This window comes from Terrapene carolina, unplaced genomic scaffold (assembly GCF_002925995.2).
Source record: "Terrapene carolina triunguis isolate 2854851 unplaced genomic scaffold, T_m_triunguis-2.0 Scaffold111, whole genome shotgun sequence".
Classification (NCBI taxonomy): Eukaryota; Metazoa; Chordata; order Testudines; family Emydidae; genus Terrapene; species Terrapene triunguis.
Genome location: NW_020664462.1, coordinates 9,887,342 through 9,902,158, shown reverse-complemented (window position 1 = coordinate 9,902,158; position 14,817 = coordinate 9,887,342). Strand labels below are relative to the sequence as shown.

The 14,817-nt window shown below is 46.4% G+C and overlaps 1 protein-coding gene across 2 annotated transcripts in view; it reads right to left on the bottom strand.

Moving 5' to 3' along the window:
• Window positions 1-10,839: 10,839 nt before the first annotated feature.
• LOC112117959 (solute carrier family 22 member 13-like) overlaps window positions 10,840-14,817 on the bottom strand; it is a 79,601-nt gene continuing 75,623 nt past the window's right edge. For both annotated transcript variants that reach the window (XR_002909006.3, XR_002909007.3), the window contains one exon: window positions 10,840-10,972. The gene's annotated coding sequence lies outside the window, so the exon portion shown is untranslated. The remainder of the gene's footprint in view (window positions 10,973-14,817) is intronic.

Here is a 14,817-nt window from a genome sequence, read left to right as displayed (position 1 = left end):
TTATAAAATTCAGTTGGTTTTGATTGAATATATAACAGGCTTTAGGACCTTGCAGAATCCTCAAACTATTAGCAGAATTTCCCACTGGCTAGGCAGCTGGTATGCGGTGACTGCTGTTTATCATGCTGTGATGAGTACGATCTCATTGTTGACTTGTACTCCCCCATCTGCCTGTATCTACCTATTGTCTCTCATCTTCTACTTCGATTGTAAGCTCCTTTGTTCTGTGTTTGTACAGCACCTAGTGCAGTGGGGCCCTGATCCATGACTGGGGCCTCTAGGAGCCAGGAATACAAATAATAAACCCACACCAGGGAAACCATTCAACTCTCGTTGAAGAGAGAGAAAGATTTAACTACCCTATTTTCACATGACTAAATTCAAGATTTGAACCCATGTCTGAAGAGGTTAGTTGCTGATCTTGCAACCTGGGCTATACCCGTGTGTATTTTTATTTGTTTAGTAACTTAAAAAGGAACAAGAAGGCAGATCTTCCCTTCCCCCCTTCCATCAGTCAGCACAATGCACTGGTCTTTCTGCATTAGGATGCAAGCAAAGTGTATTTGAACTCAATATTAAACAAACATTTCTGAAACGAATTATTTATTGTTATTATCAAGCATTTAAACAGTACTGGAGATATAGACTCTGATTCTCTTCTCACATCAGCCTTATTGCTTTGTAATTTGATTGACTTCAATGCTGCCATTCCTGATTTACACCAGTGGAAGAGGGAATAGGATGTGGTCCAAACACAGCACTTTACAGAATGCAGAATAAGACAGTCCCTCCCACAAAAAAATATACTCTAGCATAGACAAGACAAAACATGGGACCACAGTTCAGGAAAAGGTGAGCCATGTGCAGATCAGGGTCGCTAGGGTTTATGGAAGGAGTGGTTTCTAGGGAGGAGCGGTCAGAAGGACAGGAGGAGAGTGATTGATGGAAGACTGTTCCAAGCCTAGTAACATGACAGAAGACATGAAGCTGAGAGTGGGTGATGGGGATCAGGACTGGGAGTAGAGTATTACAATCACAGTGCACTCCCTATGGACAGAGCTATGTGGGAGTCTATTTTGATGCATTTTTTAGATCATGGTGAGAAATGTTCTACAACAGGATTCGGGGGGAAAACCTTCCTTACCTCAAGGCCACATCAATGATGGGTTAAGGAACAAATCCATGGAGAACCTCATCTTCCCTCAAACCAGTAGCACTGCAATGAATTCCAGGAGACTTCAGACCAGCTTCGACACCGGTAAAGCTGCTCCCACTTCACGGCTTACGGCTTTCCCTTTTGCTACACTGCAGACAGCATCTTTCAGTGGCAGTTTTAGGAAGAGTGAAACGGAGTCCAGCATAGTGACAACCACCCAGCCTCTGACCCAGGGGGCTAAACTCTGGACTGAATTGTCCTTCTCTTCATCCCAGAGCAATAGCGGGAGGCAACAATGGAGTGCTGCAACCTCCACAGGGAAGGAATCAGCCAGAAAGGTTAGTGAACTCTCTTCTTCCAAACCTCCCAAGAAATGTATTTCCCTTTGGCCTTCAGGGCCGAACCCTGCTGCCTTTGAACATAGTGGTGAAATGCCAATTGTTGTCAGTGGGATAGGGAAGCACTATTGTAGAATGGTGAGCGGAACTGAGGAAAGGAGATCAGGTTTCAGGAAGGACAGATATTGGTGTGACACTAGATGCTCAGAAAAGTAGGGCTGGGGGTTGCTCCCGGGTGTGGCTAGGAGACAAACAGCAGAGCCTAATGCACGCAACGCTGGCTTCTCTGCATCACTAACACCATGTTTCTTATAACTCACAGTGCTTGCTGCAACACGTATTGCTAGTGAAACAAGCACACTACCAGCTTCCCAAGCACATACCATGTTTCCTGTGGACCAGTTTTTGCCACCTGTACTTACGTGCTCCATGAGCCGCCCCGCTGGGTTCAATGGAACTACTTCTGGAGTACGATACTACTTCCTGGGAGTAATAGTGGCAGAATCTGGCCTTTCATTAGTAATTGGTGGTGTTTGTAACGGGAAATTTATTAGCTTTTTAGCATTAATTCATGTGACCAGTGAATAACACTGAGGAGAGCCAGGAAATATCCACTGGTGAGAACAAACGCATTTCCACTTGTAGTTTAAACTAGATTTGAACCCTATTCTGCAGCGGGTATAAATCCACTGTGGGCGAAATCCCCTCCTCCACAGCCCTCCTAATCTAAACCCACGTCCTTCTGACCCGGAAACACAGCTCAGCCTAGGCCATCTGGGCCTCAGTGATTTCAAACGGGCTGTTACCAGCAACAAGGGGCACGTGCCCCAACATCTACTAAGTACCCTGAAAATCCTTGGGTGACCCAGAAAACACAGTCACACAAACACACTCAGAGTACCTTCATGACAGTCATAGAACTGAGGCCGTACTGGATCTCATTGTGCATACTCTTTCTGAGACCAACCAACAAAGACAGGGGAGCTGCTTGCCCAGTTTTTAACACTGCTTGGCAGCAGAGACAGTGAAGGAATCGACTATAAATCAAAAAGTCTTGGAAGAAGGGAGTTAATGAGCCTTGACACTTTGGCGGAGGGGGTGGGGGTAAAGCACAAACCCGTAAGCCCTATAAAGAGAGTCAAACAAGATACTACTGCTAGTCCTTAGCATCAAGGTAGACGACTCGCCATAGTACTGCTGGATAAGGCCCTTTTGAGACCCCCATGTGGAACAGCATGTAGCGCCGCTGTAGTGTAGAGCGTTACTGAGCGTGATTCCACAGGGGGGAGAGGATTCCCTGACTGAGGAGGCAACAAAGGACAACAAAGATAATTCCAGGCATGAGATATCTACATGCCGTAGGGCCAGGTTAAAGAAAGGGACGGGCTTACCTCTGTCAGAAAGATGAGACAATGAGGTGACCTTAAAAAAGCTGGCAAAAAACATTGCCCAGGACTTCGGGTTGATAGGCAAATAAAGCTTTCTGGAAATGGCTAAAAAATAAGGGATATAATCGCCAAGGGCCAGATTTTGATCTCTTTACTTGCGTGGAGTAGTACTTTACTCACTAAATATGCTGTTGAAACCAATGGGACTACTTCTGGAGTAATTTATTAAGGGGGACATAACTGAGGCCAAAATTAAGAGTAAACCGGGTATTGATTTGGTGACCTGAGTTACCCTGGGGGTTAAGTGGCTCTGGAGCATGCTTAGGTGAAGCTGGGACAATGTCAGTAATATGGAGAGGAATCCTTAGTATTGGTTAGAAGTGCCTGGAATCAAAACATTGTCAGGTCTCTGGGGCTGGTGCACTATCCTGATTATAAAACAATGTGGTCTTGATGATAGCATGCCAAAGTGTAATATGCAGCGGGTCTATCAGAACCGCGATGGGACAATATACCCTATGGTCTAAGTACTTTCCATACACGCCAGTGCCTAGCAAGGTTCCTAACGTCTGTTTATGGACATGTAACTGTTCAGCTAGCAGCTCAGACTGGTCTCATTCCCATACAGGAAGTGAAGCTCTCCAGGAAAAGTAAGACGCCCATCGCTGAAGTGTCAGATACAGCCTGTGACTCAGCCGCCGGCAAGCTCTGTGAGTTTCTGATTTATTTTGGTTCCTGGGTGATCTCAGCTGTTCTGCTGCCAGGTCTCTGATTGCACCGATCACAAAAGAGGGGTCATCCTCAGCTCTTGTGCAAACCCACTGATACAAGTCAAATCAACCCTGAAAGCAGAATTTGATCAAGGTCATTCTTGCCAGCATCAGAGGCAGCTTGGATGGCAAGGAGAGGTAGCTTGATGGGTCTGTCTTCCCTAGAGAGATACGGACACAGTACAGAGTCGCTCTCCAGGAGCCAAAAGAAGAGGGCAAATTATCTAGCAAATAAGACATACTGTAAATTACTCAAAGCAAATCAAATGTAAATCTATCATTTCATTGACTTAGCAAGGATGTGTCACAGCGAGGTTTTTTAGCCTCAAAGCATTAGACATTATTATAGTCCAAGTTTAGAAATTGAGAAACTGAGGCACGTTACTCTGAAGTGACTTGCTCATGACCACACACTGAGCCCATGAGGGCAGGGGTGGAATGCAGAAGCTGCTGGCACCCGGGCCAGTGCTCAGTCCTCTAGATCATGTTGACTCTCGCTCTACTATTAGTCTCTAGGCTAATGTTTAAAAATAGGTGATATCAAATTAGTCCATGTTTAGCCTGGATGGGTTTGCACTGCATTCGAGATGAAATAATTTTTCTGTGCTACTCAGTGAGCTATGCGGTTTATTTTGTACATAACTTATGATTGAACTACAGCACTCTTGGCTTGATTCCATTTCAGACATTGCATAGGTGATGAATCAGACCCAGTCATCATTGGCTTAAGATAGTATATAGTAAGTGATCCCAGTGCTGTGATCTCAATAGAGCCTAGCCATTGCTTTTGTACTGTCTTTAGGAATGTACTCAATAGTACAGCTATTTGGGGAAAAGAGCAGATCAGGAGAACATGGAGGTATCTGGTTCCCACCCGCTTTTTAAACAAAAAGGTGGTGGGAATCATCATCATACCTTGCTAAATAGATATTGAGATCTTTGGGATACCATTAATATTAGCTTCATCATTAATTTTACAACGCCAAGTATAGGAACAAAGCTCATCATCTGGCTGATGAATGATGATACACTATCCGAGGGGTAGCCGTGTTAGTCTGGATCTGTAAAAAGCGACAAAGAGTCCTGTGGCACCTTATAGACTAACAGACGTATTGGAGCATAAGCTTTCGTGGGTGAATACTCACTTCGTTAGATGCATGGGTGATACACTATCTATCTTAGGATTTTATACGGCCTCCCATCATTGCAGTAGCTGAGCACCTTCCATGTAAAAGCAATAGCAAAAGCAATAGCAAAGTCCCCAGTGGACTTCATGGAGTCTCTGGCACTTCTCCCCTACAGGGGTCAGAACGCTGCTTGGGGTAGGCATTGGGAGGGGGTTGGGAAGAAAAGGGGTGTATACATTGTGAGTGACTTACAGCAGACCGGCTTTCTCACAGAGGAAGGCTTAGCAACATTGCCTAGAAATAGTCGGACTCTGGATTAGCCACATCTCCTCTGGGAGATTGTTTCTTCCCTCCACACAGAATGCTTCGTCTCTAGCTCTGACATGCTTCATCTGGGGCTTTGAGGTCTACATTGTCCCAAAGGAGCCCAGCTATATCATCACTATACTCTTTCAATGGTAGCACCCTGTCAGGATCCTGGAAAGGGCAGTCAGGACCAAGGGTCAGAGCGGGGTCAAACTTGAGGCCAAGAGTAGTGGAGAAGTGCACAGTCAAGCTCCAGGCCAGGGTCAATACCAAGGATCACAGTCCGAGTCAGGTTGCAGGGTCCAGGTCAGGAAGTGAGGTGCAAATCAAGCCAAAGCCAGGAGTTCAAGAGCAGAAAGCAGGACTAGTTGTGGCAGCTACAGGAGATCAACACTATTGCCTGGACACTTCCTGGAATGCCCCTTTGGTTCATATGGGGTGGGGAGCCAATCAGCAGCCATTAGGCTACTTATAGCTGCTGCGGGATTGCAGCACGGAAGTGTTCACTGCCTGGCAGCTCTGCCAGCCTGGCTTCAAGACCCTCTGGACCTTTAAATTATGCCCCATCTAGGTGCGCTCTCTGCCAGCCTGGGTTTGTCTGGAGGGGCTGTGTGGAAAGCTACCATGAGGCCAGGGGGGTGGACTAGGGACAATGGGTCCCGGGATCGCTCTTCTGAGCTATAGCCCTCCCAGACTACAAGGTACCAGAGCGAGCTGTGTTTGATTTTTGAGTCCAGTAACTTGTGGACCTTGTATTCATCATATCCTTGCATCTGCCCCAGAGAGGGCAGTGGCTGGGCTTGGTGAGCGAAGGGGTTGTTGACGTAGGGTTTTAGCAAGGAGATGTGGATTCCGTGAGGGAAGGCTCTTGACTGGCAAGATAGAATAATAGAATCATAGAATATCAGGGTTGGAAGAGACCTCAGGAGGTCATCTAGTCCAACCCCCTGCTCAAAGCAGGACCAACCCCAACTAAATCATCCCAGCCAGGGCTTTGTCAACCCTTAAAAACCTCTAAAGATGGAGATTCCACCACCTCCCTAGGTAACCCATTCCAGTGCTTCACCACCCTCCTAGTGACATAGGCACAGGGCAGTGAGGCCCAATGGTCAGTATCCAGGGAGGAGAAGGAGGGACGGACTGGCTGGGGGGAGTTTTCGCAAAATAGACCCAGGGGAATCATGACTCCTCCCCTGACCACCAGCTAAGCCCCTGACCCTCGAATGCTGGCACCCGATCAGCTGGATCCAGACCAACAGGGAAGGAGACCCTCAGGAGGGACAGAGTCCACTGAAGGTGGACCCTGGGACTGGGAGAACGCATGACCGTTGCAGGGAGTGTGCCTAGAGGGACACTTTTGGCAAGACTGCCCCTACATGGACTGTAGTTATGGGCAGGGCTGCATAGCCAGCCCTCGGGCCAGGAGAAAGGGTCCAGAAAAACTCATAGTACCAGTTCGGGTGGAAGGGAATCCCCACAACAGCCTTAGTAAACTCGGGATGTAGTCTGACAATTATTTGGGAGGGACTTGTTCCCGACCTTGAACTCTCCGGGACAAGTATACACCTTCAGTGTATCCATGGGCATATACAGCCTTACCCCACCACATGGGTAACACTTGAGATCTACGGCCGGGAAGAAACCCTCCAAGTCGGCGTGGCTCCCAGGTTTGACCTACCCCTGGTGTTGGAACGAGACTGGCTGGAATTTTGGAAAATCTTGTGAGACCATGGTTGACAACCTCCGGGAGGAGGAGACACAGGATCAACAAGGGGGAACTCTTCAACCACACCAGGGAACCCAACCCAGGAGAAAAACCGTCAACCCCCTGAGCCACCCGCCAAGACATCCCCACCCCCAGGTACAGAGTACCTTGTCGAAGATGCCCAGTGGGAATTGGAGCGTGATGGGGACTTCATACAGGAACAGAAGGAAGACCCATCTTTAAGTTGAGCCTGGGAGCAGGCAGCGACTCCAGATCAAGAGGGAGACGATACACCCCCCCACACACACACAAGGACCATGGTTTGAGATTCAAGGGGACCGCCTCTACCAAGTGATGCAGGAACCCCAAACATGGGAAATCATCTGACAGCTCTTGGTGCCCTGGAGACTGCGCCGGAGCCTTCTGCAGTTGGCTCATGCAGTACCTTGAGTGGGACACCTGGGTAGAGAGAAGACCCTCCAGAGGATAGCTCACCAGTTTTTCTGGCCTGGCAAACACCAGGTGGTGAGGGATTATTGTGCTTCCCGCCCTGAATGCCAGCGGGCAGGACCGAAAGGAGTATCTAGAGCCCGCCTTGTACCTCTCCCTGTGGTTGGCATACTGTTTGAATGAATTGGCATGGATCTGGTGGGACACTAGAAAAGAGTCAGACAGGGAACCGGTTCATCCTCGTAATGGTTGATTATGTGGCACACTATCCCAAGGCCATTCCCTTAAGCACAGCTACGGCCCCTAACATCGTGACGGAGCTAGTGAAGATTTTCACTTGGGTTGGGATACCCAAGGAGATCCTAACTGATTAGGGCACCAATGTGTCCTCCAAACTGATAGCACAATTGTGTCACCTCATGAACATTCGAACCCTTAGGACTTCAGTGTACCACCCACAAACCGATGGGTTAGTCGAACGCTTTAATGGAGCCCTGAAGTTAATGCTCCACAAGTCTGTAGAAGACGACCCCCAACGTTGGGATGCCTTATTGCCTGCTCTACTGTTCGCTACACGCGAGGTCCCACAAGCATCGACTGGGTTCTCTCCCTTTGAACTCCTCTGTGGGAGGCAACCTCGGGGCACCTTGGACCTCCTGAAAGAGGAGTGGGAGGCACAAGAAATGCAGATCCTGGGAACCACCCACTACATGTTATGGCTCCGGGAGAACCTGCAGGCCTTAGGCGCCTTTGCTCGAGAGAACTTGTTGCGAGCTCAGCAAACCCAGGAGCAACAATATAACAAAGGGACTAAGGTACGCCATTTTGAGCCTGGAGACTGGGTTCTGCTATTATTGCCCTCTACTGAATCAAAGGTATTAGCCAAGTGGCAAGGTCCCTTTGAAGTGTCTTGCCCAGGTAGGCCCAGCAAATTACCCAATCAGGTTACCAGGGTGACAGAAAGAAGTACGCATGTACCACGTGAACTTGTCGAAAGCCTGGAAGGACAGAGAGGCTTTATTCATCGCACCCTCACCCCTTGAACCGGAACTGGGACCATTAGTAGGAGACCCCTAGACTCTGGGCCAGTGATAATGGGCGAGGACCTCAGCCCCACACAACAAGCACAGCTACAATGGTGCCAGTGACTCCTGTGGGTGGTCAACCATTCAGGCATCTCCAGTATCTTCTGTGGCATGCCGGGCAGGGAGTGGCCAGCTGCCTCCATGCTCTCCTAGGGTAGGCCTTCATCACGGGGTAGGGTGGCATGGGCAAACTATCAAGAACCTGACAAGGGCAGTCAGGACCAAGAGTTAGAGTAGGGCCAAATCTGAGGCTGAGAATAGCAGAGACGTTTGTAGTCAAGTTCCAGGCTGGGGTAGATACCAAGGATCAGAGTCTGAGTCAGGTTTCAGGTCCAAATCAAGCCAGGAGTTCAAGAGCAGAATGCAGGAATGGTCATGGCAGCTGTAGGAGATCCACACAGTTGCCTGGACGCTTCCTGGAATGCCCTTTAGATTTATACAGGATGGGGATCCAATCAGGAGCCATGAGGCTGCTGTCTGTCATACCCCTTGAGGCGGGACTTCCTGTGGTCTATGTCTACAGCTGGTCATGGGTAGTGGAGCACAAGATGGTTACTGCTGGGCCTTCCACACCCTTACATTTAATGACTGAACAAGCCATGTCTGCCTTCTCCACCTCAGCTGGGGATGCTTTCAACATTACCAGTAGGTTGTAATGTGGGCCTTGTGCCAAGACTAAGGAGCAGACGCATTGGTGATACAGCAGTCTAGCGATGGGAAGATAAAGTCTATTGGATAGTTTGGAGCTGCATGGAGTTAAATTAGCCACTGATCTGGCTAATCATCTGGGAGATTTAAATTTTCATGGCATTGTTCGAGATGTTTCTGCTGATCAGCATTTCACTGTCAAATAGATTCACATCCATGGAAACACTGACAACAGAACACATACCAAATGCACAAACGGCATCAAAGCACCAGTTGTTGCATTACTCTGCAAACCATCTCTTAGTTTTGTCCTAGACTCCAGTAGCGCATTTAGCACTTGGCGAGATCATGTAGTAAACCTCAGCATCATGAGATGACCATGGCATCGCTAGCCAGAAACCAGGCGATCCAAGGGCTGTTGTGAATGCTCTAGGAGTATGAGTATAGTGAAGGGAGTAAGTGCCAAGGAAGAAGAATGATTATTTAGTGTGGTCCAAAAGGGCATGATTAGGAGTAAAGGGATTAAACAGAGCAATGGAAAATTTAGACTGACTATAAAGAAATATTTCCTAACAGTGAAGTCTGCGGGATCATGCAATAGCCTCCTAAAGGAAATGATGGAAAACCAGTTGCTTGTGTCATTTAAAATTAAAGTGGGCCATGCACTGGAGACTAAGATGCAGGTGCAGGAGCTGGAACAATCTAGGTTAAAGAAGACTTAAGCATTCAAATCTTCTCATGGGGGAACCTTGACAACTGGAAAGAAGAGAGACAGCAGTCAGCAGAGGCACATGATGCATTGGCTTTTGGGTGTCTGTGTTTCACTCCTCAACGGACAGAATACACTTATATGTATTTTTTACATTATTCGGGTTTTTTCTGGAGGGTGGGAGTTAACTGAAGGGCAAAGTAGGATGTGACATCAGTTCAGTGCAACATAGATTAAATTGGTGTCTGATGTGACTACAAATTACAGCATGTTCAGAGCAACTGCAAAATATATATAATTTCTTCTCTTTTCCACTCCATTTTGTATTCATTTAAGAATGTATCTACAGGGAATTTTCAAAACTCAAAGTGGGGAGAGGGAGAGAGAGAGAGAAAGTGAGAGAGTGTATAGCTAGATTATATATTTCTTTCCCTGGTGTAAAGTTCACACATCCTTAGTATAGTGGGAACAGACCATAAAATATCCAGCAATCACTTTATTTTTATATTTGTTAGTTTACCACTAGCTTATGAAAGCATTTCTGTTAATGTACCTGTCCTTCTGATCAAGTATCAGGGGGTAGCAGTGTTAGTCTGTATCCACAGAAACAACGAGGAGCCTGGTGGCACCTTAAAGACTAACATTTATTTGGGCATAAGCTTTCGTGGGTAAAAACCCACTTCTTCAGATGCATGATGTGAAAATTACAGATGCAGGCATTATTATACAGACACATGTCCTTCTGATAGTCTCTCTGATGTGCGGGCTTACACTGCCATCTAGTGGTAGTGTGGTTTCTTCCCTGTACTGCAAATCCTTGGACTGGACCTTCGCAATTGTACAAATCACCTGGCAGAGATTTATGTTGTTGAGTAGTGGAGTGCGGGGGGCCAAGGGAAGTAGTTGCTGTTTAGGAGGGAATGTCTCGTCTCTTACTCCCTTGGCTGTGAGGAAACTGTCCTCCACCTTGAGGGAGGTGAGCCCTGTGTCACTCTGCAGCAAATTAAGGAGCAATATTGCTGGGCTACGAAGATGTTGCCAAGTCGTCTTTATGAAGGAGGATGGTGTCTGTGATATGAGGTGCCGACGTGTGGGGAGCGGAAAGAAGAGAAAAATAAGAGGGACTTCTCTGGGCTCTAACAGGTCAGCACCTAGCACATTGGGGTCCTGGTCTAGACTAGGACTCCTAGACTCCAAGGTAGGAGGAAGAAGGAGGATATGGGTCCGATCCCCAGCTGGTGTGCCTCAGCAGCACTCCACTGAAGTCAGTTGAGCTACATTAATTTACACCTGTTGAGGATAAAAGCAAAAAATCCTTACTTGTATTACAAATATTTCTTTAAAGTTAATACATTTCTGGTACTTGCAATAGCACAGGTTATTAAAATAGAAATAATTTTGAAAAACTCATGTCCCTTTCACCATTTTTCCTGTATTTACCCTGTGCATATCTCTTTCCTTGGAGAATGATAAACTGGTTGGTTTTACAGAGGTACCTTGTCTGTTTCTAGTCAATTTCACTCTCGGATTCTCATGCAAGACACTTCAATGTTTGGATGGCAAACTCTGCTTTTTTGTTTAAACAAAAGCTATTTTCCTATGCAATTGAAACAAACGGCAATCATAAAAACATTTCTATTGCATTTCTGTTTCTGTTTATAAACCTGCTTTTTTGCATCAACACTGACCTGTCTGTGTCTTTTTCACTCTGAATATTAGCTTTGTGGATGGATAGATTGAAGATTGGCACCATTTCTGTTAAGAAAACTGTTGCATCATTTCTATTTGTATGTAAAATATGTATATGTATTTTAAAAAGCCATCTCATATACATATCATTTTTGTCTGATCTGATGATCAATTATGCAAAAACTTTCAGAGGTTTTTGTCAATTGAGTCATATTGGTCTCTTCCCAGTGAACGTCAATAAATGCACTGAATGTTGCTATACATGGACTGTTGGGACACTGTACTTAGTAAAGACCAGATTGTGATACCTTTACTCACTTACTCTACAAATACAACGGGACTACTAATGCTGTAAGGTACTATTTAGTCATGAATAAGGGTATCAAACTCTGGCCCTAATTTAGCAGGACAGAAACCTTGGCCAGAGGCCTGGAATACAGGCAGCTAATCAAATGAGAAGGGCAAGGATGTGTGACTGTCCTTTACACAAGCAGGGCTGTGCATGTGTCCCAGCAAACATAATTACTTTTCTAACATGACAACAGACAACTGAATGCAAAGTCTATTGTAACTAGCCAACAGAGCTGGCTTTCAGTGGTTCGTGTCTCTCACTGTGTCTCAGTTAGCAAGTAACCTAGATGTTTTAAAATAGGGGATCCAGGTACCTAGCTGTCTTTGGGGCAAGCAAGAAAGGGAGAGTGTAAAAGGGTCTCCCCAAACCCAGCAGACCCTGCCTCTTCTTCAGTTTCCCAACTCCCATGTGAGCTGGCAGGAGGCCAACTCACCAGCCGTTTTGTCAATGAAGCTCCCATCATTGTCAGTATTTCATTCTCTTTTCCCCAGTGATTCCCTCATTGTTCAAACACAAGCATGGATCATAGAATCATAGAATATCAGGGTTGGAAGGGACCTCAGGAGTCCCATCTAGTCCAACCCCCTGCTCAAAGCAGGACCAATCCCCAACTAAATCATCCCAGCCAGGGCTTTGTCAAGCCTGACCTTAAAAACCTTTAAGGAAGGAGATTCCACCACCTCCCTAGGTAACCCATTCCAGTGCTTCTCCACCCTGCTAGTGAAAAAGTTTTTCCTAATATCCAACCTAAACCTCCCCCCACTGCAACTTGAGACCATTACTCCTTGTTCTGTCATCTGCTACCACTGAGAACAGTCTAGATCCATCCTCTTTGGAACCCCCCCTCAGGTAGATGAAAGCAGCTATCAAATCCCCCCTCATTCTTCTCTTCTGCAGACTAAACAATCCCAGTTCCCTCAGCCTCTCCTCATAAGTCATGTGCTCCAGCCCCCTAATCATTTTTGTTGCCGTCTGCTGGACTCTTTCCAATTTTTCCACATCCTTCTTGTAGTGTGGGGCCCAAAACTGGACACAGTACTCCAGAATGAGGCCTCACCAATGCCAAATAGAGGGGAATGATCATATCCCTCGATCTGCTGGCAATGCTCCTATTTATACAGCCCAAATGCTGTTAGCCTTCTTGGCAACAAGGGCACACTGTTGACTCATATCCAGCTTCTCGGCCACTGTAACCCCTAGGTCCTTTTCTGCAGAACTGCTGGCTAGCCACTCAGTCCCTAGTCTGTAGCAATGCATGGGATTCTTCCGTCTTAAGTGCGGGACTCTATACTTGTCCTTGTTGAACCTCATCAGATTTCTTTTGGCCCAATCCTCTAATTTGTCATGGAAAGACATGGAGCCCAATCCTCAACTACCCGTTGAGCCCGACAATCCAGTCAGCTTTCTATCCACCTTATAGTCCATTCATCCAGCCCATACTTCTTTAACTTGCTGGCAAGAATACTGTGGGAGACCATAACAAAAGCTTTGCTAAAGTCAAGATGTATCATGTCCACCGCTTTCCCCATATCCACAGAGCCAGTTATCTCATCATAGAAGGCAATCAGGTTGGTCAGACATGACTTGCCTATGGTGAATCCACATTGACTGTTCCTGATCACCTTCCTCTCCTCCAAGTGCTTCAAAATTGATTCCTTGAGGACCTGCTTCATGATTTTTCCAGGGACTGAGGTGAGGTTGACTGGCCTGTAGTTCCCCGGATCCTCCTTCTTCAAAGATGGGCACTACATTAGCCTTTTTCCAGTCATCCGGGACCTCCCCCGATCGCCATGAGTTTTCAAAGATAATGGCCAACTCCTTTAGCACCCTCGGATGCAGCGCATCCGGCCCCGTGGACTTGTGCTCATCCATGGGATCCATAGGAATCAAGGCAGGTAAACCAAGCCCTGCCCCCTGGGTCGCCTGAGGTTTTGGCCAATTTTGTGTTGTGTGTTGTTTAAAGTGCTATTGTGGCTTTTTGTTTTTACACTGATGGTGGTATAATATGGTTACATAGTGATTGTGGTCTATTATTTGAATGCATGAAAATGCTCTAAGCAGAGGTGTATGAAATTAGCTGAAAAACATCAATTTACTTTCGACTTTAACTTAAGCTGATCCAGTATTTAAATTAATGTGACAATCTCTGGATTTTTCAACTGTTTTTGTTTACGTGGAATTCTTCTTCTTCTTCTTTCTCAGGGAACAGATGAATATTAGATTCTTTTCCGTGTATTTAAAACTAATTGTATAATAATAGCTCTTAAATTATACATTGGACAGGGACTGAATTAACTATTTGGTGATTTGGGCCCCAGCTGTTAAAAAAGTCAAGCTGCCACTGGTAGACACTCTTAAGATGGGATCTCAGCCAAGCAGCTACCGGCTGCTGTCTTCTCCGGCAATGTGGAGCCGCCCGACCCACACCCTGTTGTGCTCTGTCCTTGACCTGGTGCCTTCTCAATGCTCACTGCCTTTTCCTCTCCCCAGCATCCGTACGAAATTAATAGGTTGCAGCTCCACCGTGTGTCCTCGGTGTTCCCCAGCTAGCCTGTCACTCCATTTGCTGACTCTTGCTTGTTATAGAGCTTATGAATAATCTAGTTAGCTGAGCTGGTAAACATCTGACAACCCCTGCCATTTCCATTCCTGTGAGTCAGAACCTGGCTGGTAATCAATGAAACATATATTGCATGCTTACTCAGATCCCCGGCCTTCCCCCTCTCGATGTCTGAGTTACCCCGTGCGGGGATATTTTATATGAGACTCTACCACTGCATTATAGTGCCTTTCTCAGAGACCACCTCATGCATGGCGTGCAATATCTTGTTGACATGGGAGATTAATGACTGTGGTCTCTGAACGATAGTTTCTCCAGGGCTCTTTTTTTTTTCTTTCAGGTACAGTAACTCCTCGCTTAACGTTGTAGTTATATTCCTGGAAAATGTGACTTTAAGCGAAATGATGTTAAGCGAATCCAATTTCCCCATAAGAATTAATGTAAATGGGGGGGTTAGGTTCCAGGGATTTTCGCCAGACAAAAGACTACACACACACACACACACACACACACACACACACACACACACACACA